General features: G+C 42.4%; 1 protein-coding gene across 1 annotated transcript in view; it reads left to right on the top strand.

The window, feature by feature from the left end:
- The first annotated feature begins 15,360 nt into the window (after positions 1-15,360).
- The window catches only part of LOC108249437 (zinc finger protein PLAG1), an 18,737-nt gene continuing 11,237 nt past the window's right edge, over positions 15,361-22,860 (top strand). The window contains exon 1 of the mRNA XM_017438832.3: positions 15,361-15,564. The gene's annotated coding sequence lies outside the window, so the exon portion shown is untranslated. The remainder of the gene's footprint in view (positions 15,565-22,860) is intronic.

Below are 22,860 nucleotides of genomic sequence, written 5' to 3'. Positions count from 1 at the left end.
TTTTTTTTTTTTTTTTTTTTTGCTGGTTCAACTACAGTTTCAGAGCATTCAGCCCCTGAAGGTCTCTGTGTTTACAGTAGTTATGACAAGAAACTCTACAGTTGCAAAATCTGAGCAATTTTCAAAGTTAGAAACTTCTACTGGTAAATAATGAGAAATAATGGGAATAAACAGAAATAAACCTGGAATTTTATAATATTAAAAGTTGGCCCTTAATGGGAATTTTAAATATAGTTGAGGAAAGTATATTTTAGCACAATCTTGACAAACAACCAGATGGTACTGCGGTACTATGCTATTAGAGGTACCACACCCTAAAAAGTTAGAAACTGTCACCTGGACAGATGTAAATAAATAACACATAAAAAGTTTTGTTCAGAGTTATGCATCGTTTTGTTGCATAATGCAGTTTCTTGAAATTAATTTTGTTATGTAGCTACAATGAAAAAAAAGCAACCAATGATTAAACGCAGACTCTTTCTAAATGGGCTCATCTTTTACAGCCCAAACACAGCAGCAAAGGATTTCATTGATGTTTTTGAGGTTGAGTAATTGACAGGTGTTAGGCGACACACACCCTTGATTTGCTTCTCATTGAGCCAATTCTGTTCAGCCCAAAGACTAAAGCCATAAACCAACGAGGGTGTAGGTAATGTGGCATGCCCTCTGTGCTTGTGTTTGCAGACCAGACTATATGTGGACTGCAGACAGAGCAATGGATTGCACTTCTCAAAACAGATCACATTTTGCTTTCCAGTATTATGTCTGTTATTACTGTGGTTAATAACCTGTTTTGCCAATCAGTTGTTATAAATATTAATTATAATTGTAAAAATATTCAACATTACAGTTGTAACATATTACAGTGCCACCCAGGGTTCACTTTGTTGTTTAGCCACTCTTGTTGTTGATGTCATTGTGGTAAAAAGAGACAAAGCTGTTCTTATTGCTTGTTTCTATTATCTCAGATATGGTGCTTTTGTTGTTGAAATGTATTAAAGGTGAACTGAAATCATATCTCAAAAAATGGTAATTTCATGAATGTTATTTAGTCAAACATTGTGGTGATCTGTGAGTTTACTTCTTGGTGGACCGTCCTGTGTCTCCGATTGGCTGAGTCTTCACTTCATCCACACCTGGAGAAGATCAGGCTCATCAGGAGACTCTGGTACCTAAGGCCGTGGTGGGGGATCAGACCAGCGCTGGAGCATTGTTTGCCTCTGTGGTAAAGCCTTTCAGCCATTTAGCTAGATTGCTATTTTGAAATTGTTGCTAAAGCGCGTCCCTGTGTTTTTTACTCCGTCAGAGTTACCTGAGTTCCTCTGGATCCAGTCTGGTCTGTGCCCTGAGCCCGCTACGAACTAAGTACCCAGAATTGCTTACCTGTGCCTGTCTGCCTCATTGTTTGCTACAACCTGTGGAGGACTCTTACCCTCAGCCATCCGGAAGCCTGCAAACAGGATACGCTGCTGCCAGAAAGTACTTACCTGATCATTCCCCTCCACGCTGGACACTGCTCACCTCTCAGTAAGAAATACTCACCCTGTCACAGCTTCCACTGTTCCTGCCACGCCTCCTGCTCTCAGTCATGCATCAGACCAGTAACTGTCCACAGTCCCACAGTTTCATGCCACGCCCATGTTACCATGCCAACCTTGATCACTGCCATTAGCTTCACCTGCCCATGCCTGTATTTATACACACAGCTCACAGTCTCATGTTGCCAGATTATTGAACAGCTTTGCTAAGTAGATGTCCAGCGTTTTCCCACAGCCCTTGCCTGACTCCATGTTACCTGACCCTTGCCTTACCCACGACCCACGATCCTTGCCTTCTCCTTGCCTGGTACCTTTCTGGACTCTGATTCAAGTTAACCGACCTCGCTACGCACTCCTGGACCTTGTCCTTTGGATTACCCCGTTTTGGATTTGGCTGCTTACCCTGGACTCACTGGTTAAGACCCTTCACCTGACCCCGGACTCTCTCTCTCTCTTGTCCAAGCACTTTTCAGACACTCCCGTCTGAACTCGACCAACCGCCCACGACAGACTTACCTGTTCTGGTCCTGCTCCAAGCCAGTCACGCAAGTGTCCAGTCCAGAGACATTAATCCTTTCTGTGGTTCGTCTACAATAAACATCTTAAAACTTTGTCAGTGTCTGCGAGTTCTGAATCCTGTCAAGCTCCACCTTGTCACACCCGGAAAATATCTCGCTTACCCCTGCCTGCCAAGACCCGAAAGATCTTCACTATACTTACCCTTGTCCTCTCTTTCAGATCCCAGCTCCAGTTATCCCTCGCACTGTTCACTGTAAATAAAACCACTTACCGTTTTTCTGGTCTCCTGTGTCTGTCTGACGCTGAGCTGCTCTCTTTGACTAAGTCTAAAACCTGACAGAATGCTCCAGCCATATCAAACGTCTAAGAGCAGCTCCGGTGGCGGACAGACTGCGGACACTTTGATCCACCATGAGAACTGGTTAGATCAATACGAAACACTCATTCAACAGTTGTACCTGATTCAACAAGACACCTGTGCAACTAAATCAAGTTTCCCATCGTATTGTGGCCTTAGACAACCGGCTTGGTACTCTATTTCCCACAAATCCTGTTACTCCTCGTGTCACCGCCACTCCCTGTTCAGCCTCCTTGCTTCCGGTCCGGAAACCGGACCTAAAACCGTCGGAGCTGTTTGAAGGTGACACTGATCGCTGCTGAGGTTTTCTGCTTCTGTTCCTCTCCCTCTTCATCATCATCTGCACCTCTCTGTTCCACCTTCTCCTCTGTAGTGATTAACTTGCCATGTCTGCCTGCACTAATTTTCCCAAAAGGACTAGTTTAATTATTCCTACCTGATGTCATCTCTGGTCTCCTCTACAGCAGCTGATCACCGACCTCATGTCTGTCTCCTTCCTCCCTTGTCTCTGTTCTTCTCCTCTAAGTCATATGGTCAAACAAGTATTATCTAATAACTTTAAAGAAATTACACATCTTGCTAATGCACTTTTTCCAATATAAACATTATTGAAAAATTAATCACTTGGTATTAAATGGCTGTTCTTACACTAATATTAGACCAATCTGTCTGTCCTGATTCTTTCTTTCTTCTTCTCTTTTTTTCTCTCCATCCTCACACCTGAATAACATGAACTTTGTGTTAAGGTGGTTTAAAAATACAGCAGTCAAACCACATGTAAAAACATGAAATCTTAATTTTAAATGATATCCTTGTTGGATATCAGTTACTGATTGGATGCTGCATCTGATCAGACTTATCAGATACATCACAATAACGCTGTAGTGTTATACTCCAGAGAAGAGTATAACACTACAGAGAGTTTTAGTTTTTTAACCTTTTTTGAATCCAGAGAAGACATTTAAACTTCTGTAATTTATCTGCTTTATGATTCACCATCAAGTTCAAAAAATGATTACTCTCTGAACAACAATAAAAACACAAACAAGTTCCTTTATTGTTCTTGTCATGATCTGTTATATTGTAAATACTGATCAGTAAACAGTTGTAACTTGTCATTTTACTAACCTGAATATTTCCAGGCCTCCTCTTGATACATTGACAGAACTCACCTGTTGTCTTTCAACCACTTCGAAAAGCTTTCTTTCATCCCTACAACATCTTTATACTTCTCCCTCTTCCGTTTTCTGCTTTGTACCCTCAAAAGCTTTCTTTTCTGCCTCTCCATCTTCTTTTCTGGCTCCCTGTCATCAGATGACAACATGATTCAAATGAAACTATAGGTGCTCCAGTGCACTAATTTTCCCAAAAGGACTAGTATAACAGTAGGAACAGGAACGCCCCTATGCGTTGCATATAGTGCGTACCCACTTTTTGCGCCACTGATCACCACCAACCACCACTGCTTTGGGGTATCCTCTGGAGGTGAAAATGATGAATTAGCAGTCATCAAGGTGTAGTTAGATTTATGGAAAAAACAGAAGTAGAGGCACAGCCTCTGTGGCTAGGACATTTCTTCTTGGACTGCTGCTTGGCTTGGTTTTGAAGCCTCCCGGATGCACCACTCCATCAAATGGAGTGCCCACTGGGTCCATAGTAATCAGATTTTTCTGTCAAAGTTTAATAGAGAATCAGACCCAAAGCGCAGGCACAGGTAGACAAGCAGGTGGTGAATTTAACAAAAGACTTTAACAATATAATAAACAGCTGACAAGGCAGCAAGCTAATAAATAAAAAAACACAGCTGGAACATCCAGGAACCTGAAGAAATCAAATGAACCAAGCATAAGAATTCAGCAGTAGGATCTGATGATAAGTGAATGTGAGCTGGGATTAGAATTACTGGGAGGGATGATGACCAAGTGAATGCAGACGAGCTGATTAGCAAATGAATGACAGGTGAGTAATGAGGAGCTGAAAACCAAACTGACTGAGGGAAAATATTGATAAATGACACAGTAAAGAAACTGGTAAACAAGTAAATATCCAAATGAAAACATGACAAAGGGAACATAAACTCATTCTACAAAATAAAACCCAGAATGCAAGATGCTGATTGGGATGTACAAAGGAAATGTGCTTGAATTCATGTGCACACACAATTTGATACTCCTGGATCTGTTTGTGCATGTGCCGTTTCTCAGGAGTTTCCTTCACCAGTTGTGACATGAGGTGATAGCTGGTAGTTGTGAAGCGTTTCAGTAACTGTAGGCTTCCATGGTTGTTGGGTAGCTTGTGCTGCATGAATGGTGTCTTTTAGCACTCTATTAAAGAATTCCACACATCTGTTTGCCTGAGGATGGTATACACTTGTTTTAATGTACTTAATCCTACATTCACTCATGCAATCAGCAAAAGCAGAGGATATAAACTGTGGTCCATTATCAGTTGTGATGGTGCAGGGGTTTCTGTCACGTGCAAAAACAGAAGTAAAAATGCTATGATAGTATTTGTTGTAGCATTAGGAGTAAATGCTACTTCAGGCCATTTACTGAAAAAAAATCAATAAGGGTCATGGTAAAGGGACTGTACTTATATAGCACCTGTCTAACCAATCAGGTCACTCAAAGCTCTTTAGAACACAATCTGTACCCTCATTTACCCATCCACACACACATTCATAAGAACTCTAATCAGAATAAATCATTCTATGGAGTCTAATCAGTGCTTTAGATCACATTCATACTCCAATGAAGAACACATCAAAGGCAGTGAGGGGTTCAGTGTCCTGCCCAGGGACACTTTAACATGTGGCATACTGGTGAAATCCTCCAGCTGTCTTGTTGGAGGACAACTGCTCTGACCACTGATCCACAGCTACCCACAATCACAGTCAGAAGTTCCATGTTCAGATGGACCCACATTGTTGATAGCAATGTGATGAAATTGACCTTCTTGAAACTTAACAGGTTGTAATGGAGCAGATGAAACACTAGGCAGTTTTCTCACATGCCTGACAGATAGTACACAATGACAAGATTGTGCAGACCAAATTGTTGATATGTGGCCACAAGTAGAGTTCTCTGAGGCATTGTTTGTTGAAATCTACGCCCTGGTGTCCTTCATGTCCTTCATTCACTCTAGAATTGTACCCCATCAAGGTGGCTGCATGTTGGAGTAGCTACGTTACACTCATTCTGAGATATTACTTTTGAAAATTTTAATTCCTCCTTTTTCTACTTGTAAATCGCTTTTTTGGATGATTATTTCCTCTGGTATCGGATGATGTGCAGCTACAAGGATTTTTTACTGAAACCTTTTACTTTTGGACATTTTGTTATGATGCATAACCATGACAACAAGTGTTAAAAGTGAAGAACCCTGAAATCCAGTCATGGCCAGAACCAAGTAGACCACCCGTAAATTCACCAGAGGTCCCAGGAAGCAGCTCCCCACTAAAGCTGCCTGCAGGAGCGCCCCAGCCACCAGCCGAGGGAAGAAGCCTCATCTCTACAGGCCCGGTACCGTGGTTCTGAGGGAGATCCACCGATACCAGAAGTCCACCGAGCTGCTCATCCAGAAGCTGCCCTTCCAGCACTCCCAGAGCTCTGCAGTAATGGCTCCACTGGAGGCCAGCAAAGCTTAGCTTCTGGGGCTCTTTGAGGACACCAGGACAGAGGACACATCGGGACAGACCGCTACAAGAGACCCTTTCTGCCCACAGCCATCAACTCTTTAACAAAACCAGGATTATGAGGTACAACAACATTTAATTTCCCTTTGGGATTAATAAAGTATTTTTGAAATGAATTGAATGAGCCAGGTGCACAACCTTTTATGACAAACTAGTGGACCTACTAGTGGTTCTTGTCAGGGAACTATGAGACATTTTCCTTTGAAAATCAGTGGTGTCTCTGTAGCCAGTTCATGTCACACAAGGAAGTAAGGTTTGACCTTTTCTAGAAAAGGGTTCATCACTTCAGGCCATCCTGGGTGGATGATTTGTCACTTTTATATTCAGGACAGTCTTCACATTCAGCTTTAAAATCAGCAAGTGAGAATGTAGCCTGGAAAGGAGACATTTTTGCTATCAAGTCCTGTTCAGAAACTTCAGCTGTATTAGCAGTGCTCAATATTTTGTGTACGGGTTGCACTGTGTTGTTTACTTGAACCTTGTGGATAAACCCTTTTACAAATCTAAGATAGTGTGCTGAAGCAGAATCAATGTTATTCACCCTGGATGTGAATAATGGTGGGTGTTACTTTTCCATCATCATCATCATCATAATGGAAGTCCCTTCTTCACCACTGATGTTAATCTGTAGTAATTTAATTGGTAAAATAAATACAGGAGCTAGTGTCTACAGTTAACTCCAGGACCTGGGAGTTTCCTTGTGGTGCTTCAGTGTTTGTTTTGCCTGTGATTTTATTATAAGCTGCAGCCATCAGATTAACATCATTCACAAACAGTACTGCTAACTGAGGAACAACCTCTCACTGCAGAAACAGGTAATTTGCATACTTTGGCAAATTGTCTATTTTCTTGCGTTTATCACATTTTACTGTAGCAGCAGGACAGTTTTTATCATTAGCCAGGTGTTCATCTGATTCACATCTGAAGCAGTGCTTTTTATAACAAACATGAGGTGGAACGCCATGTGTTTGAGCTGTTCCTGCGCCTTTTTTCCCATGAAAATGAGCATCATCAGCAGCTACTTCCTGCACAGGTGCTGGTTGGACTGTACTTGTCATTGAGGGCAGTGTAGTATTTTTAACTGCTGCTTCCACTTGACATGTGATTGATTTTTCACCAAACACAATATCCTAGTGCATTTCAAACCCAACAGGACTCTCAAACAGAGACTAGTCCATCCTAAGGATAAAACACCCAAACACAAACTGGTGTCTGCAGTTCAGTGCAGTGAGAAATGTTCAGATCTTTATATTGTAGAAACCAAACAACCTCTCCACAGACGCATGGCTCAACAGAGGAGAACCAGCTCTTCTGGACAGGACTCAGCTGTTCACCTACACCTCAGGGATAAGGGACACTCTGAGGACAAAACTGTTTATATTTTGGACCAAGAAGACAAATGGTTTGACAGAGGCATGAAGGAAGCCATTTATCCAATCTGGTTACAAACAGTTTTTCCAAACTTTTCGAGAACTGAGGTAACAGGGATATGGGTCTGTAGTTAGTAAAATTAGATTTTTCACCATTCTTATGAATAGGAATTACTTTTGCTATTTTCATGCTGTCAGGAAATATTCCTGTCAAGAATGATAAATTAAATATATATGTAAATGGCTCAATAACACAACCCATTATTTCCCTCACAAACCTCATGTCCATGTCCATCCAGTCCTTTGACTTTTTGTCAGCAAATGTTTTAACAATATTCATTATTTCTTCTTTATCAGTTCTCTCAAGAAAAAAACTGTTAGTACAAACCATTACTGTATGAGTTACACTATCTTTTATATTTGGTATTTTAGCAGCAAGGCGTGGGCCAACTTTCACATAGTAATTATTAAATTCACTTACAATGTCATTATTCTCATAGATTTCATTATAATCCTTAATGAAATATTGTGAAACATCAGGTTTAACCTTTTTTTTCAAAACACCATTACTCTCCATGTTGCTTTCATATCATTCTTGCTTTTATCTAATAAATCACTATAATATTTCTTCTTATGCTTTTTAATAATCCCTACCAGTTTATATTTCTTATATCTTTCTTCTGAGTCTTTTGTTCTCAGCTTCAAAAAACATAATTACAAATAATTCTTTTTTTACAAGTATTTCTCAGTCACTGTTTCTCATGTTCTTGATCCTACCTTACGTAGAAAATTGAAAAAGCTCATTAGAGAAAACCCAGAGTTTACACTTTTAGACGTTAGGAAGGAAGCAATTAGGTGGGAACAGGAGGGACAACCAGCTGAAGTCAGAAAAAGAAGCTACTCTGTACCATCATATTGTGCATTACACAGATCCCAAAGCAGTAGACCCTATTTTGGAAGCTGTTTCAAGGGCTTCTGATTTGTCAGAAATAAAGGAAATACTGTCAAAGCAACAGGAACAGATTAATCTGCTCTCTCAAAATGTATTGTCGTTACAATCTACCTCAAGGTTTTCACATCTGAACAGAACAACCCCTATTATTTGCAGGCGCTGTCAGAAACCTGGTCATATTGCCAGAAACTGTAACCAACCGAGGGTCAACTCCACTTCAAGGAGAGGCTGCAACTGCTTATCAGCAGGCGAGAAACTAGCTCCTTCTGCTTTGCCGAGCCACAATTCAGAAGGGAGCGGCCATGGCTCAAGTGGTCTCGAAAACAAATGCTCAGGGTCACTGTTGGTTGGACAGTGTCCCACTGTACTGGTGAAAATGGGGGATGTTCCACTTCAGTGTCTTTTGGATACTGGTTCCGTGGTAACAACAGTTACACAGAGTTTTTTTAACCAACATTGTCAGGGGCCTTTGCAGGCCTGCTCTTGGCTTGAGCTTCAGGCAGCCAATGGGCTTAGCATCCCTTATGTTGGCTATTTTAAAACTGATGTAAAGGTGTTGGGCAGGGTGGTACGCAGACGTGGTGTTCTGGTTGTGAAGGACCCCGTGGAACATTCCCCTCAGACTACAGTACCAGGTGTATTGGTTATGAATGCGATTAGAGAATGTTATAATGAGCTTTTTAAACAACATGGTGCTGCTTTGTTTGAGTTACCCCCAATCAGTCAGGCTGGATCTTCATGGCGCATGGCTTTCCAACATTGTGAAAGTGTTCCAGTACCCACTGTTTGCCCTAAAATGGGTATGGTTCAGCTAAGGGATCGCAGGCCAGTTGGCGTGCCTGCTGGCACTATAAGGGTTATTGCTGCCACCTGTTCTCGAACTGAGTTTGGATCTATGGAATCTGGGCTTTTTGAACCACTTACTAATAAAAGTTGCCTCCCAGCGGGGGTGCTGGTGTCCCCATCCCTAGTGACGGTGGTTAGGGGGATCACTCACATCCCTATTGTTAATGTTGGTCAGGTGGATGTGGTTCTTCACCCACGTACTCTCATAGGGACTTTAGGCCCTACTAACATTGTCAGTCTCCCAGGAGGCGTAACAGAGGTGGTTGGCTCAGTGCAAGCTACCATTTCTTCCCAGCTCAGTTCTGTTGCACCTTTGTCAGATCCCTTGTCAGAATTGGACTTGTCAGCTTTGAATCACACGGAACAAGAGAAAGTTAGGTCTTTGTTAAGGAAATATGTGGATGTGTTCTCTGCTCATGAGGGTGATTTGGGTTGCACAGATCTGATAGCTCATGAAATACCTTTGCTAGATGATGCACCAGTACGGCAGAGGTTCAGGAGGATTCCTCCCTCAGAATACGAGGCTGTGAAGACCCACATTCGGCAGCTGTTGGATAGCCAGGTGATTCGTCAAAAAGAAGGACGGGAGTATTCGCCTGTGTATTGATTATAGACAACTCAACAGTAAGACCCGCCGAGATGCCTTCCCCCTACCCAGAATAAAGGAGTCCTTGGATGCTCTGTCTGGAGCTGTGTGGTTTTCCACTCTCGAACTAGCAAGTGGATATAATCAAGCGCCAGTGGCTGACCTGACAGGATGAAGACTGCTTTCTGTACACGATTTGGTTTGTTTGAATTTAATAGAATGCCATTTGGTTTGTGCAATGCCCCTAGTACATTTCAACAATTAATGTAGTGAATGTTTGGGTCTCAACATTGTCAGTCTTTGTTGTTATATTTGGATGATTTTGTGGTTTTCTCTTCTTCAGTCGATGAACATCTGCATCGTTTGGAAGCTGTGCTAGACCGTTTTAAACAGGAGGGATTAAAGTGAAGCTCGATAAATGTGCTTTCTTTAAAAAGGAGGTCAAATATCTTGGTCATGTTATTTCCAGCAATGGGGTGTCCACAGACCCAGATAAAATCTCTGCTGTAAAGGACTGGCCTCGTCCTACCACAGTTTCACAGCTGAGATCTTTTCTGGGGTTTGCCAGCTATTACAGACGATTCGTTGAAGGATTTGCCAAATTGGCAGCGCCGCTCCATCGACTGGTTGCTGAGATGCAGAAGATACAGGGTCGTCAGTGACAACAGCATTTGGGTGACCACTGGTCAGAAGACTGTGAACAAAGCTTCAACCAGTTGAAAACCAGGTTGGTTGGTGCACCCGTTTTGGCATATGCAAATTTCTCTTTGCCATTTATCCTTGAAATAGACGCCAGTTACAGCAGCTTGGGAGCAGTGATCTCTCAGGCGCAAGAAGGGAGGGTCCGTCCAGTTGCCTTTGCTAGCCGAGGACTCAGACCTGCTGAGAGAAACATGTCCAACTATAGTTCCATGAAGTTAGAGTTCCTGGCACTAAAGTGGGCCATGACAGAGAAATTCCGAGACTATTTGCTGGGGCAGCAATGTATTGCATGGACTGATAACAATCCCCTCAGCCACTTAAACACAGCTAAATTGGGGGCAACCAAACAACGTTGGGCAGCACAGTTGGCAGATTTTAACTTTTCTATCCGTTACAGATCAGGCCGGTTAAATGTGAACGCGGATGCCCTTTCAAGAAAGCCACCAACGGTAACTGAGGCTGACATTCCTCTGCCTGGGACCTTGGTTCCCTTGATGAAGCAGCTGAGTTGTCCAGATGCAACCCAACATGTGCTCCAGGCTGCAGTGTTTGTGTTCCCTGCTCATGCCCCTGATGACATCATCGCACTTCAAGAAGCTGATCCTAATATAAGTGCTTTTCTAAAGTTGTGGAGGACGCAGAGACATCCAGATAAAGTAGAAAGGGCCAGTCTGTCCCCAAAGGTCCTGGAGCTGCTTCGACAGTGGAGCAAGGTGGTCCAGCTGAATGGCCTGTTATATCGCCGCATACAACGTCCTGATGGGGGTGAGGATATTCATCAATTGCTGCTACCTGATTCCTTGAAGGAGGAAGTGATGAGACAGCTTCACCAAAGTCATGGACATCAGGGAGTGGAGCGGACCACTGAGCTCATTAGGGAGCGGTGCTATTGGCCTCTGATGCATCAAGAGATTAGAGATTGGTGCATTGATCCAGCAGTTGTGTGAGCTGTATGGAGTGAAAAAGACTCACACTACCCCCTACCACGCTAAAGGTAACGGCCAGTGTGAAAGATTCAATAGAACATTACATGATCTGCTGCAAGTTCTACCTATTGAAAAGAAGGGACAGTGGCCTTATTATTTGCCTCAAGTTCTGTATTCCTACAACACCACAGTCCATCAGGCCACTGGCGAGTCTCCTTACCTTTTGATGTTTGGCCAGGAGCCATGTTTACCTGTCGATTTTCTCCTGGGAAGGGTTCCAGAGATCCGAGAGGGGAGAGTGGAGGACTGGGTACGAGAACATAGGCACCGACTTCAGGTTGCTTTTGATGGTGCTCGAGCTCGCCTAAAAATGGCTGCTGACCGTCGGAAGGAGCATCATGATGCTGGGGGTCTGACAAGTGAATTGTCTGAAAATGAACTGGTCTATGTTCGAGATCACAGTAATAAAGGGAGGAATAAGAATCAGGATGTATGGAGTCCCATTATCCATGTGGTGATTAAAGCTCCAACTTCTGGAGGTTCTGTGTACACTGTTGCACCCTTGGATAATCGTCAGAAGCTGAGGACAGTGCACCGTCTGATGTTGAAACCAGTCCCTGTGGGACTCTGGCCTCCAGAGCCCAGGAGAGGTAAGGACATTTCCAACACTAGGGAAGAGGACGTGGACGAGGAGCTGGATTTTGTCTGTGGTAACTCGATCAACGGGTGCAGAGGCACCGGCCTCCGCAGTTCAGATGGCTGAAAATCAATGTACTCTCCCTGTTCTTCCTCCATCTGCCTCTATAGTTGCTCTTCAAGAGACTGGAAAAAGCTTGGGTCCCCTCCAAAAGACGACCAGGAAAACGGCTGGCTATCATTCAAACCCCCATCACCTTCCAGAGATGCCAAGATGTAGGGCAGAAGAGGCTACAGTCTCTTAGATCACTAGTGCCGGTAGCAGTGTGGCTGACATTTTTCGACCATGGTGTTAGAAAATCTGTATATTGACGGGCCGTCAACACAAAACTGGGGTAGATTGTAGCCGGGGCATATTGCCCCCCGGTTGTGCTGCTGCACCTTCTTCCTCCTGCCCATATATGGAAGACTCTGTGACAGAGCGCAGCTGGCTTGTTAGGGAGACAGGTAATCAGCATTTATATTTAAAAGCAGGTAGATCGCTGAGGAGATTAGATTCAGGCTGATGACTCGTGCAGAGGTATGTTTAACATTGATTGTGAGGTGTGTTTAGAATTTGTTTCTGATTCCACCACTGATTGTTGCAGGAAACTGACTTTAGAGAGTGACGTCAAGAGCACTGTTTACTGGTTTCACTGTAGAGAAGGTAAGGGCCGTTCCTTATGATTATCTGGCTGTCTAATGCTCTTGTTTAACTTGATTTCTTTTGTGTGTAGGTTGGCCTGCTACTGTTTCAGGTTTAGTTCTTGGTTTGTTTTAATTTCATTTTTTTTGTTTTAGTTTATTTATCTGTAGATCATTAGGGAAAGGGAGTTTCTATTTTAGCCCTCTGGCCTGTTTTAAGGCAGGACCTATGCTGTCCCTGGATCTTGGGCTGTTTTATTTAGATTGAGGAGACTAGTGGGAGGGGAGTTTTTCTTTTCTTTTCTGTGTTCACCAAGGGTTTTGGTGTGAGTGTGTTTTTGCTGGGGAACACTTAGGTGTATTTGTGTTTTCTTTATTATTCTCCCTCTCCCCCTCAAACAGTCTGATTTTATCTAATTGGATTTTAATTATTTTCCAGCTTTCTGGATCCGAGGGCCAGCATAGACTCCCACTTTTAGTGTGGCCATTTGGTATAATAAAGTAAATCGTGACTATTTTTGCTTTTGAAACATTTGTGAATTCAATAAACCATCTGTAATCTGCAGCAGTGCCTCTGTCAATTTTTACAAACTTATCTGTGCGATCTGGCAAAAAGAAGATCTAAAGCTGTACCCAAGGTCACACCACGTCTTCAGCTACAGAAGTCCAGCTGTTTTTGTTTTTTAACCTTTTTTGGATTTACCATGTCCTGGATGTCTGAGAATCTACTCCAGCATATGTGATGGTTAGAGCTTTGTCCAGTGTGAGATCTTCCTCCATAAGTAAGTTATCTTTTACAGCACTGAGATAACTGTAAGAAAATAGCTGATCTTGCATTAGTTCATTTTCCATCATGCCAAAACAGCACAGCACCACTAACACTCTGAGTTCAGTGACTTATTGGCCTGTGGTTTCATCAGCACCTGTATGTGTGTCTGCATGCTAACACATTAATTTTAGGGACAAACTGTCTTTCATCAACTGTACCATGTAGAACAGATGATGTCCCTCTGGTCCTAAGCAGTGTAATAAAAAGGCACCTTGTTTTTCATTCGACCATGCATCTCCAGTAGCATTTATGATGAGCAGATAATGCTTGAACATTTTCCAACACATTGTAAACAGTATAGCAGGGCTACCAGTGTGATGCAGTGGACTCAGTGTTGAAGTGGTCATCCTAGTCACCAATTTTGTTGTGGTGGTTGTAAATAAAAATAGGAGACAGTGGGTAATCTCATGACCTTTATTACAAGTGTACCATCACACCATTGTGATTCTTTTGTAGTTCTCTTAACGCGGTCTCTTCTGCTCTGTGGTGTCACAGCAGTGCCATCTAGTGACAAGAAGTACTAAAAGCAACTGAACATACCTGCATTCAATGTGTAATCCTCAGAACACAACACCCAGGTTTCTCCATCCATCCATTTATCCATCCATCTTCTTTTACCTGTCTGTCCATTTGGAGTCACAGGGAGGTGGTGCCTATCCCCAGCAGTCACTGTGTGAGAGGTGGGGGACACCCTGGACAGGTCGCAGGTCCATTACAGGACCACATAGAGACAAACTTCCATTCACACATTTACCTAGGGACAATTTTAGAGTCATCAATTAACCTAACATTCATGTTTTTGGTCTGTGGGAGGAAACCAGAGTACCTGGAGTAAAACCCGCATGTTCACAGGGAGAACATGAAAACTCCACCCAGAAAGGCTCCAGGTCAGGAAGTGATCCTGCAACCTTTTTGGTGAGAGGTGACAGGTCCAACCACTGCTATACTGTCCTACCCTCTTCATTTGTCCCTTACATTTTTTAATTCAAACTTACAAATATTTTAACCAGTAGCAGCTGGTCTTAAAAATCTAACCCATAAAGAACAAAGGTGCAAAATATTGTTAAAACAAGCAAATGACAAATGGCAAGGCATAATGCATAATTTAAATTGCTAAAGTTTTATTACTTTCAGCCAAGGGGCAAAAATCCCATTCCATTATTGGGGGGAACAGTAAACAGGGAGATTTAATAATAAGAGCAATTCTTTGGGGGAGGCGCCTAAGATTCAGTCAATTATACCGTTGTAAAATGAAAAGAAAATTAAACATTAATTACTGGTGTGGCCAGGTAGACCGGTTGCAGAAACGCGCCAAAGGTATTCTCCAATTTTGTTTTTTTACAACTTTTTTGATTATTTCTCCATCAGCGCTATTCTTTAAAATTCATTGTTTCTGTTATCTCGGTTATGGTCTTTAGTAATAATAAAGGCACAGCAAATGTTTTTGTTGCCTAAAAGGCTAATTTTATTCCAGAAGTAATTTCTGTATGAATAAAAATTAGGTGGCACGGTGAAGCAACGGTTAGTGCTGTTGCTTCACAGCAAGAAGGTAAGAGGTTCACATCCCGGCCAGGGCCTTTCTGTGGGTCTTCTCCTGGGACTCCAGTTTTGGTCACTTGTCCCCAGGTGTGAGTGGTTGTCTCGTTTCTGAGGACATGCCCAGCGTGCACCCCGCCTCTGGCCCCCGTGACCCGGAAAGGAAAGAGCGGGACATTGGGGACAAGCCTCGGCTGGACGGATGTTCGCTCCGCTGGACTTGCTCTGAGCCCGGGCTGTGACGTCATCCTCCCAGAATGCCTGGCTCCCCTCGCAGATCCCTGTAGTCCAGGCCCGAACTCCAAGAAACATCTTTAAAACTTGTCCCAAAATGTCGACTTGTTCACGAAATGGAGACTGGACCGAGAGCCTCGGGGAGACCTGCTCGGTGAGTACCGCTGGGTGCGCTTCTGCGGGCCGAACCTGCATTTGGACCCTGTTCGCTCCGTGGAAATGGAAGTTGGCTCCCGAACAACAAACTCCGGCAGAACTTGGTGAACCGTTGCTCTTTTGTTCAGTAACCCGAGTTTGGACCAGGCACAGACTCGGGACTTGGTCCGAATCAAACCGGGTCAGTGAGCGGAGGGAGTGAAGGATTAAACCGTCCTGATGATGAATAAATACAGACAGGTTAGCAGGAAGTTTAGCTCCGGGTCCGACTCCGAACCACGAACCACGAGTTTCCAGCTGCTGTTCCACCGGACCTTCTCGGTCCACTTCACAGGTTCTGACAGAACCCTCCGAACTCTGACAACTTTTACCTGACTTTTCTGCTCAACCCTGACAGAGGCGACCACACATTTATCTAAAACCAAATGATGACGAAGTTCGACTGGAAACATTTTACATCTTTTACTGCCGAGAGTTCGTGTTTCAGTCTGTTAGCAAAATATAAACTGACAAGTAATCATTTGCTGTACATCCACAACTGATTTCCTTTAGGAGTTGATGCAAGTCTACGCCTTTAAGCAACATAAACATGGCTTTAAAGATGTTGGCCTATGATGTGGTGTGGTAGTAGCTGAGACTGACCCACAACACATTATGAGCTCTAACAAACTGTTTAAAATTTGACAATATCTATTTGGAATCAACCCTGTTAGCAAAATATCTCATGACCCACTTGACAGATTTCATTAAAACTTGTAGGAAGTGAACGCTGGATATACATCTTCCACTGATAACTTTAATTCATGGTGGCCATCAAAGTCTGACCCGTGGGACATCAGTTTAACACTTGAAAACAGATATGAACATTACTAATATAATTAAAGACCTAGCAATTCTTGACAAAATGCATATCGCCCATCACCTTTCATGCCAGAGCTTTAGAAAAAGAGACAGAAGTGCAGCTGTTTTGAAAATGGCGTATTCTCATGTGACATTGTCAGATCTTGTGTTTGCACTCAGTGTATATGTTAGAGATAGCTAACTGCTACTACCACACCAAATTTAGCTCAACATCTTCTAAATTTGACTGAGTTATAGTCAAGTTGCTTCTCTGTGGCAGCCATCTTAAATTGGGCTGACTCCAAAAGTTAATCAACTGGTTACCTTTTGATAGTTTCATTATAATTCATCCACAGCTTTATGAGATACTGACAAATGAGCATGCATGTGCACACACACACACACAGGCAAAACATAATCACCCTTCTGCCCTCAGTGGCAGGCAAGAATAACACTTCAGTCCCAGCTTCCTTATTAGTTTTAGGTATGATTGCAACACCTAGTCAGTTTTATTTTGTCTGCATTACATTGAAAGAAAACTGGTTCTGCGTTTGATATATATATATATATTATTAATCTTTAACTGCTCCTATTAACATAAGCATTTAGTTTACCACAATGCAGAGTTTTTAAAACTTAATGGTAGAACATGTTGCTGTGACAAAGACAACTGTAAGGACTTAGAGCAGTGGTCTCCAATCCTGGTCCTCAGGGCCACCATCCTGCAGGTTTTACTTGTTTCTCTGCTCCAACACACCTGATCTGAATCAATGAGTGATTAACAGGCTTCTGCAGAACATGAAGAGGTGATTTAACCTCTGAATCAGGTGTGTCTCTCACTCACACCTAGGGACAATTTAAGAGTTACCTGTTAACCTAACATGCATGTTTTTGGTCTGTGGGAGAAAACCAGACACCCACATGTGTGCATGGAGAACATGTAAACTCCACCCAGAAAGGCCTCAGGTCAGGATGTGATCCCGCAACCTTCTTGCTGGGAGGCGACAGCTCTAACCACTGCACCACTGTGCCACCCTGATGATGATGATGCTAATTCACTCATTAATTTCTCAGCTCTGATGAAATAAAAAAATTTATAACCTACATTTAAAAATCTGCAAGCAGGAGCTGGCACTTTCGACTCCTTTGCTTATGTGTTATCTGCAAAGGAATAATCTGAAAATTTACAGCCAATCAGAGCGATTCCTCAGCTTCAGCCCGGTGTGGAGCGGAAGTTTAAGGAAGTTAAACACAGTAATTTCTATTGCTGCCTATTTAAGAACTGTATTAATTTAGACCGATTCTGATGATAATTTGTTGACAATAAATTGGTAACCAGTAGACCGATATTAAAAATTCAGATTGTGATGGATTTGTCTTTAAAAGATCTATTTAATGGCATCAAAATGTGTCATGTTTGGTGAGGTTATAAAAATCCAGTGGCTTTGCTATAATATAGCACGCACTGTTTTTCCCTGCCTCCTTGGTTGGCTTTCTTTTGGCTTCTTCTTGACAGAGCCATGTTGTATTAAAGTTCAGGGTTTCCCCCAGAAAAGAGGCTAAGCCTGGTGGGAGGTGGCCGTTCGCCGGCCGACTGTGATTTAGTAAAAAAAAAAGATTAAAGTTGACAGGAAAGTTGAAAATATGGCTATTTATTATGTGATATACTGTAAAAAGGCGTTTATACTTGGAGCTTACATCGGTGCAGTATTCTCCAAAAAGACAGGGGGCAGTACGCTACGTAACCAGTGGAAATACAGTAAAAAGAAAGCAAATGGTTGTCTCATCAAATATGGCTGCACGTATTCAGGAGGAAGAGCTGTTGTGTTTCTGGCTGTGATACAGAGAGGATGTTTAAACTTAAAGCATTCAGTTTGACTTTCAGTGATTTATTAGCTTTAGTTGTGATTCGTCCATCATAGAACTAATATTTCTATAAACACTCCTTTTTATCGGCTGCAGCAGTAATCTCCTTCTGTGAGTTTTGAGCTGTTTGATTATCTTTGTGATCTCTCACAGAGGGATCATATAAATGCTGATACAGGCGAACCAGCTCTGCTAGAGCAGCAAAATTGTCCATTTTGAGTGGAGCATGACGCACGTACGGTCCACACCAAGTTACAAAAGGTGCATGACTTGACACGCACGGGACCTTCTTTCAGGGGCGGGTACAGCACGATTGCGTCACTGTTGGCGCGTGCACCCTTGTGCGGTGAGGTAGATAAAGGTAGCGGTTTTGGGAGTGCGGGTGGAATAAAACATGTATAAAAATGACGTATTTATAATAAACAAGCAGAGTTTAGCCTGGCGGCGGGGTCAACAAAGCCTGGCGGACCACTAGGCTTATAAAACGCTGGGGGAAACCCTGAAAGTTGCAGTTGGAAAAAAGCTTTCTGTTACTTTTTTGGGGACAAACGTGTAATTTAAAGTCATCTGACACAGATGAGAGCCAATCCCATTTTAAGTCACCTAAGTGCAGTTGAGTTCAGGTTAGAGCGAGTGAATCCAGGGTATCAGTGGTGGCAGATGGGGGTCTATAGCAGCTATAGTTAATTGCTTATCCCCTTTCAGATTTATGTTTAATGTTAAAGTGTAACTAACCCTCCTGTCAAAGCTTAAGCCCACCCCCAGGCAGATTTAGAAAATTCCACCAAAGTAGGTGGAGTCAAGAGACACTGAGAGGCTCGGCCGAGTGTGGGCATGAGCGGAGGGGGTGGAGGGGTAGGGTTGTGTTGTCCGGACGACAGAACTACAGCTAGCTTAATTTGTCATATAGTGAAACATGGAGAGTGACCAGAGTGACGCAGGCAGTTTTGCCACAGAACAGTCTTTCAAGGTGGAGGATTTTGTACCACCCTCGTCACCACAGCTCAACGAGCCTGAGCCATATCAGTTGGAGCCGCTGGCTCAAGGCGCAGACTCGGGGATGCCCGAAGTGGAGGACAGAATGGGTCCAAGTACCTACAGTAAAACGCTATGCTAAAAGTTAGAATGCTAACCTGAAAAATGCTACCGATCAATGCTGGCTATTCCAACTCCAGACTGACCACTGTGGGCAGGGGGCTGTGTGTGAGCGAGGCGCTTTTTCGTCCAAACGGGGGGTCTGTGATGAAGCTTTACCGCTGCAGCCAATAGGAAAATTCCACTGCCTAAGGGCCGTTTGACAGAAGGAGGGCAGTAGTGAGATGGAACACACAACTTTACACGAAACTGTCAAAATTTCCACGGAAATATAAAGATTGAACCCTAAATAACTTGTTTAGACAGTTTCTCTGGAAAAAAAGGTTGCTTTGGGGGTTAGTTCCACTCAAACTGTCTAGGCCAGTGATGTCTAATTGTGGTCCTGAAGGGCCACTATCATGCATGTTTTTGTTGTTTCCTTGCTCCAACAAATGAGACTCAATGGTTGATTTACCCCTTCAGCAAGTCTTTAAGTTCTGCAGAAGCCTGTTAATCACCCATTCTTTCCAATCAGGTGTGTCACAGCACAAAACATGCAGGATAGTGGCCCCAACTGGCTGGTACCCCTTAAAAAACAATCGATAAAAATAAATAAATAAACCAAGTAAAGCTGTCACAACGTGATGGGGGCGTGGCTTCAACACCCTTCCAGTAAGCAGTGTGCATGTGACTGAGGAGTACTGTATTTTCCGGACTATAAGGTGCACTTAAAAGCCTTCAATTTTCTCAAAAATCGTCAGTGCACCTTATAACCTGGAGGGCCTTATATATGTAAGAAATCGAAATGTTTTAATACAACTTTGGTAAACTACAAAGCTGCACCGCTGGCAGCATTAAGGCTCAGTTATAGTCACTCTTTGTGCTTTTGACAGGGCTCTGTAGACCTGAGCGAGTGGTGGAGGCATTTATACTTGATGCTTACGTCGGTCCAGTGTAGGCCTGTCACGATAACACATTTTGCTGGACGATTAATTGTCTCAGAAATTATTGCGATAAACAATAATATCGTTTGGAGGCTGTTTTAAACTAATGTAATGATAATAACATAATAGTGCAAGTACATCTTCTCAAAGATTAATAAACTTTAATTATAAAAGAATACTTAACACTGGAACTGGAACACAAAATAAACAAAACAACCAAAAACAAAAATAAAATGGACTCTCAGTGTCCGTTAACAAGGAATGCACTTGAAATAAAAAAAAAATAAACGGAAATAAAACCTACATCAAACGAAAACAGAATGTATTATTAAGTCTGTAAACTAAACTGCCCTTCAAAAATTAATAATCATTAGTTTTATATAGAGAAGACAGACAGAACTGCTAGTTTTATAAACAAAATCACATGGCAACAGAAGCACAAATACAACATACCGGCTCTCAAGGTTCAGCGGTTCTCCTCGGTCATTTGGTTTGAGTCTGAAGTGCTCCCACACCGCTGCTGGTACTACGATCTTAAAACCCATTCCATTTAGTTTTTCCACCAATATCAAACAGTGTTTCTTTAGCTTGCTAACTCCTAGCGGGGGCTAATGCTAAAGAGGTACAGGACTAGAAGCCTCGACTGGCTGCCTCTGTAACAGCAGCTGGAAATTCCCCCCCCTAACAATCTTTAAATTGGTAATTTCAAAGTTTTTATCCACACAAGCATACAGAAAATGACCCAAAATACTGTGGTAACTAGAATCTCTTAAAGAGTGCAAACCTCCATCAAGACCACAGAGTGATTAAAAAATAGTGTGACCTGGAGGATAATCTGGATCAGCACCAGAATTTAACCCATTGTTTTTTGTGACAACCCCAACATTTCCTGAAAATTTCATCCAAATTTGTTCATTAGTTTTTTACATGATTTTGCTAACAGACAGATCATAAAAGCAACTGACACAACCAAAAATATAACTTCCTTGGGTCACATGTAGGAGCAGAGACAAGATTTGAACTAAGGGGTTATCTGTGACCTTGACCTTTAACCCCATGGACCTTGAAATGAACAGGCATCATCTTTGACCCACGAGGTGTCCAGCTGTGCTGTTTGATATTCCTGGTATACAGCTGCAGTTAGGGCATGGTCTGATCTGTGACCTTGACCTTTGACCTTGAACTTTGACCGGATCACCACCAGAATTCAATCATTTGTTCCATGTTTGATGTTTCCTGAAAGTCTGTCTATAATATTTTGAGTAATCTTGTACAGAGACACAGACATACTCTGCTGAAAACATGACCTCCTTGGTGACTGCCAGGGGTTTGTTTGTGACACATAAATACACCAGAAACAGGAAACAAAATGTGGAGCATTAACATAAAGCTTACACATTGGGTAGACTGTATGTGAACTGCATGTATACAAACTGTAGACCATATGGATGAACCATAGATTGTATATATTGCAGTTTAAAGTTTGAACAAGAAGAAAAAGACAAGGATGGCAAATATGAGAGTAAGAACCTAATCTGTTTTGTGGATGGAACTTCTACTTTGTGTCACATTAAACTGCATGAGCAGAAAATTCAGGACTGGGAGTCATGTCAGTACTAATATGTGGACAGAATGAACACTTTTAGGCCCAGTATCCAACAAGGACTGTTGAAGGGAAGGGTTCTCCTCAGGATGTTCAAATCATAGCAGGCTAAATTCTTTATACAAAAGTGTCAGTCTTTTAACCATGTCCCTCATTTTTCCACTATGTATTCTGTTATTGTTGTTGTTGTCGATACGTCTGTCAGGTTAGGGTAGAGGTGGGTCTATGACATGGTTTTCTAAAGGTTGTGTTTTGGCTGTCCACATGAAAACACAAGGGTGATTTGTTTTTACTCTGGAACTAATTGAGGAAATAAACCATTTAGGAGCTCTTAAGATGCCACTTCCATCTGTATGCAAGGCTGAAACAATAAATTGAAATCCTGTAATCAAATTGAGATAGTTCTGAAATTTTGTGATTTTGTGAGATGGCAAAACTTGTACGTTATTTGCAGGAAAGTTGCAATTTGTTGTTATGCACACATGCAAACAAACCAATTTAGTGTGAGTAAATAAAAATTTGGGTAAAAAATGTCATCTCCGTCATTTTTAGGTCAGATTTAACAACAGATTATAATACAATATTTCTTAGTTTGATCCTGTTTCTGGTTATCACACCCACAGATACAACTTTTAAAGTAAAAAAATCATTTTTTATTTTTGCAGCCAGTAGGGCTACCGCAGCTATTCAAAAACGTTGACTTGTCAATTATGATAATCCATCAACATCAACATTTCCATTTACGCACGTTTATGACTTTATCTATTAATTTCCTAAATGTGTAGATATGAGGCACTTTCACAAAACATCCATCCATCCATCCATCCATCCATCCATCCATCCATCCATCCATCCATCCATCCACCTCTGACGTGCCCAGAACACCTCACCAGGGAGGCGTCCAGGAGGCATCCTCACCAGATGCCCGAGCCACCTCAACTGGCTCCTCTCGACGTGGAGGAGCAGC

This window comes from Kryptolebias marmoratus, linkage group LG8 (assembly GCF_001649575.2).
Source record: "Kryptolebias marmoratus isolate JLee-2015 linkage group LG8, ASM164957v2, whole genome shotgun sequence".
In the NCBI taxonomy this organism is placed as follows: domain Eukaryota; kingdom Metazoa; phylum Chordata; class Actinopteri; order Cyprinodontiformes; family Rivulidae; genus Kryptolebias; species Kryptolebias marmoratus.
Note: the sequence above shows the minus strand (reverse complement) of the source record. Positions and strands in the feature narration are given on the sequence as shown.